Source organism: Mus pahari, chromosome 2 (genome assembly GCF_900095145.1).
Source record: "Mus pahari chromosome 2, PAHARI_EIJ_v1.1, whole genome shotgun sequence".
Taxonomy (NCBI): Eukaryota; Metazoa; Chordata; class Mammalia; order Rodentia; family Muridae; genus Mus; species Mus pahari.
In genome coordinates this window covers 113,881,034-113,886,074 of record NC_034591.1, presented here as the reverse complement: position 1 = coordinate 113,886,074, position 5,041 = coordinate 113,881,034, and the positions used below count along the sequence as shown (strand labels likewise).

At 41.4% G+C, this 5,041-nt stretch overlaps 1 pseudogene; it reads right to left on the bottom strand.

The window, feature by feature from the left end:
* Positions 1–365: 365 nt before the first annotated feature.
* LOC115063561 lies at positions 366–473 on the bottom strand (annotated as a pseudogene).
* Between the last annotated feature and the right edge of the window lie 4,568 nt (positions 474–5,041).

The following is a 5,041-nucleotide window of genomic DNA, read 5'->3' as shown; positions in this document are numbered from 1 at the left end:
GCTGTTGTTGTTGTTGTTTTCCATTTTTATTTTTATTTTTGTAAACAGAAGTAAATAGAAGGTGACAGTGAGGCCTTCTGAAACAGCTTGCTGGGGTCTTAATACTGTGGTATTAGTGACTCAGGTACATGGGCAGAGAAAGCCCTTAAGAGCAGTGGTTCTAAGCCTTTAATGCAGTTCCTCATGTTGTGATGACACCATAAAGCATAAAACTATTTCCTTGTTACTTCATAACTATATTTGCTACATTTACTATATTTGCTATATTTATGAATTGTAAATATCTGATATGCAGAATATCTGATATGGGACCCCAAAGGGATCATGACCCACAGATTGAAAACTGCTTGCTGTCTTTTTTTTTAAGCCTGCAGCACCTTGTTTCCCAGGTGGTCTCCCATCCAAGTACTAACCAGGCCCAACCCTGCTTAGCTTCTGAGATCAGGCGTGTTCAGGGTGGTATGGCCGTAGACTTCTTTTTTGGTTTTTCAAGACAGGGTTTCTCTGTGTAGCCCTGGCTGTTCTGGAACTCACTCTGTAGACCAGGTTGCCCTTGAACTCAGAAATCCATCTGCCTCTGCCTCCCAAGTGCTGGGATTAAAGGCGTGCGCCACCACTGCCCGGCATGAAAACTACTGTCTTAAGCAGAACCTGGCAACCCATCAACATGACGCTCTACCTTAGAAACACAAGGGGAGTGTTCTTCACTCAAATGCTGAGTTCCCATGTGCATCAATGCCTGTCTCTGTGGACTGTGACTTTTGTCATTGCCCTGAATGCTATTCTCGATGGTCCCAATGAGTTGGTTTTGTGGGAAGTCTCACAGGCCATTGCCTAGCCTGGTGTGATAGAGATGTGCTCTTCCAGGGATGCATGGGTGATGATGATGTCTTGGGAGCAGAGTGCAGCTTGGATGCAGTCCTGTGATAGTTGTGAGAACAATGTTCCCCAGGTTTTGGTTTGGGTGGTTTCTTTTGTGCTCTGAGCCAGAACACTTAGACTCCTAAGGTTTAACAAATATCTTCCAAGTCAGAGAAACAAAGCAAAATTACCACCTCCCCCAAACAAACAAGCAAGCAAGCAAGCAGGCAGGCAAACAAACAAACAAACGAAACACTCAAACCCACCACATTTCTAAGCAAGAAAGCAGAATGCTTGGATGGAATTGTTTTGGGCAGTCCATATCTAAGTATGTATCTAGATATTTTAAACGATGAAATGTTACACATTGTAACACAGTGGAGTCTGACCTTGAATGGTCTCCGGGGCACTTCCCATTCTTCTCCCCACCCCCATTGTCTTCTTCAGCAACTCCCCGAGCCTGACTTTATCCTTCGCTCACAGAGGAAAGAGCAGCCCTGTTATTCATCAAGCCTGAAAAATGCTGCCCCGAGCCCAAGGGTTGTATGCGACAGTGATGTCAATGGGAACAATTCATTATTCCATCAAGCGCTTGGCATGTCCGTCAATGAAAAAATATGTGCTTTAGAACTGACAGCTCAAAATAGTCTTTGCAGCAATTGGCATGCCAAGATCTTGATAGTATAATGAATTATTCTTTGAACCTATCATTTCATCACATCAATTTGGCCATGTAGTCTGTTCTATGGGGGAGCTGGAAGGTGGAGGATTAAATTACAGAAGTTTTCTCAAATAGCAAGCAAAACAACTTTGCGACCTGGGAAGGAAAGATGAGAGCACAGAGAAACTGGCTGTGTTTGCTAGTTTTATGTCAACTTGACGTAAGCTAAAGTCATCTGAGAGGAGGGAATCACAATTAAGAAGATGCCCCTGTAAGATCGGGCTGTGGGGCATTTTCTTAATTAGTGATTGACGGGGGAAGGTCCAGCCCATTGTGGGTGGGGCATCCCTGGGCTGGTGGTCCTGGGTTGTAAAAGAAAGCAGGCGGAGCAAACCTTGATGAGCAAGCCAGTAAGCATCCTCCTCATGGTCTCTGCATCAGTTCCTCCCTCAGCCTTCTGTCAGTGGACTGTGCTTCAGGATATGGAAGCCAAATAAACCCTTTCCTCCCCAAATTGCTTTTGGTCGTAGTGCTTCATCACAGCGATAATAATCCTAACTAAGACACTGCATTAAAAGCAATGCCCTCTGAGAAGGCATGGAAATAAACATAAAATTGACAACATGTAAGAAATGATCTTCACTTCCTACGACTCTTGGCGACTGAAATAAAGTGTATTCCCACTGGCCACTTGTAGTACTTACATCTGCATTTTGGCACAGGAACTTTTGAGGCAATGTATTACTCTGTTTGTTGTGCCAGCTTAGTGCGTGATCGAGGCCCTGATCATTTAGGGCACACAGGTGTTCGGGCAGCGCTAGATCGGCCTTGAAGCTGGTTGGAAGACCAGTCTTCCCTAGTGAACCTCCAAATGGAGTCTGGTCACCAGATGCTTGATGCACGGGTTTTCTCATCTTCATGAGGCGAGTGAATTTCTTCCATCGGACTCTCTTTAGAAACAATGCACTGATTTCTTCTGCCATGTTTTGAAAGCAGCATGAGAAAATACACTGCTCACTGGCTTTGTGGAGACCATTCAGCCCCCTGGCTTGTGTTTTGGGTGACTTCTTGACAAGGCATGAAGCAAATTCAGGTTACAGCTGGTCCCGTCGCTTTCGTCATAAAATGTCAACTTTATCTCTAGGAATAGCAGCTGCCACATTCCATCCCCCGAATGTGTCTGCCGCATCCCATTGCTTGATGGAAATGGCTATTTTCATCGCTGTTAAGTAATGTCCCCCTGTTATAGCAATGGCCATTTGAAATACCAGCAACACTAATTTGTTCTCGGGATTGGCTCTTAATTGTTCACCCATTGTTTGAAAATAGTGAACTGCCTTATTAATTCACACCAGAATGTTAAACATTTCATTAAAAATATTGCCCAGAAAGGAGCATCATTTCAAATCCCCTTTATGTGTCCTTCACAGCCAGCAGTATTAGCTAGTCTACATTTTTAACTAACAACCTGAAGAAAAATCTGGGCGTGCATGACCTTTTAATTTGAGCTTCAAAGAAAACATTTCTTAATGTTATGTAATAAATCAATCATTACTTGCTTAATAATCTTAATGCGCGTCTTTGAAGTCAGAAAGCCACAAGAGAGCCTGGGATTTTTAAAAATTGACAACTCTCTGGTCATTTGATGTAAACTGTGTTTTATTGATTAGCTGTGAAACCATATCTGATATTAGCTGCATGTAATGGTATGAGGTCATAGGGAACAATGGAAAATGTAGACTAGATACATATACTCATATTTACATAGAACTGTGGTACATGGGGACATAGGAAATACGAGTTTTTAGCAGTTCAGCATTTTAAATGTATCAGGTAATATAAAATTTCCTTTAATTCTGACTTCTCTTTAAATAAAATCCGCATCTATATTTACCATGATTCTACAAGTGCATTATTTAAAATGCACATTTATCCAAGCTCTTGAAGTCATTTTTGTCTCTTTGCCTTAATTTATTTGAAATTTTCAATATAGGCCCATTTTGCCCTAAAACAATATCTTAGTTGCTTATTATTAATGCTCTGTTTGTTATACAGATAAAGGAGGCTCTAGGCTTTTATTTCACTTGGAAGACGAGCTTCGGAGAACTCCGGTGTAAATCCTTTAATGACTGACTGCTGAGCTGTAGGTTTCCTGATTTGAAGTGTATTTAGGAAAAGCCACAAAGTGTAATTAATCTGATAGCAACAGGAATGGAAGCTAAGATCGGCCTGGAGCTGAATTGCTCATGATATCACAGAAGCTCGACTGTGCTTCCTAAAGATGTCCCCTCAGTGTGTCAGTGTGGCCCACACAGTTTGGCTTTAAACTGCTTCTTCCAAGAACTTTGCCCCGACACTGTTAAGGTCTATCCTAGGTCAATAACACAGAGGCGATACTGCCCCTTTCTTCCTTCCTTCCTTCCTTCCTTCCTTCCTTCCTTTCTTTCTTTCTTTCTTTCTTTCTTTCTTTCTTTCTTTCTTTCTTTCTTTCTTTTTAGCTTTCTAGGACCCTCTTTGTAATGGAGAACTGCTAAAGCCAGTGCTAGCAGGCCTCTCAGCCCGTAGGCTGCCAGCTGTGTGACTCTGGCGTGACATTGAACTACCCAAGGTTATTGTGTAGGAACACCAACTTGAAGGGTACATAATATCTGACACATATAGCTCAAGTAGCTGGCACAATGAAAAGATGGGAGACAAATGTACTATCACCTTTCCCTGGTTTAGGGGACCATCTCACCCGTCACTCCTAGACTGGGTTATTGCAGACACCGGCAGAATAACTCTTGGCTCTTTCCTCCACTTCTTTCCTGATACTTTCTCCATTCTGTCTGCTCAATAATTAATACTGAAAGGCTTTTCTTTATTGGAATGGTGTTCCCCTAAGGTTATTTCACTTGCCTTTTCTCTGAACTCTTGAAACACATTTAGACAGAGTAGGCTTTAGGTATTATTTTCTTTTTTTTTTTCTTTCTTTTTTTTGGTTTTTCGAGACAGAGTTTCTCTGTATAGCCCTGGCTGTCCTGGAACTCACTTTGTAGACCAGGCTGACCTTGAACTCAGAAATCCGCCTGCCTCTGCCTCCGGAGTGCTGGGATTAAAGGCGTGCGCCACCACACCTGGCTTAGGTATTATTTTCTTTCAAGAATCTTTATGTGGCTACTATATTCAGTGGTATTTCATTATATATATATATATATATATATATATATATATATGAAGTTACAGAGAGGGAGAAATTACTACAAAGAAATCATATCGAATATCGACTCAGATTTAGGCTGTGCACCCTTCCCTAATACCTCCTCAAATAAAATATACATATATAAATTTCACAACCATGGATGGACATGGATGCTAGAACATTTATATGTGTACATATATAAAATTGATATCACACAGTCACAATATACATAGTTCTTGGTAATTTGATGTTTATAAATGGAACACCCTACTCTCTGTCGTCATAGCTATATATTACATCAATACTTTTAGTGTCTGATGATTTTGTTGAACCAATAT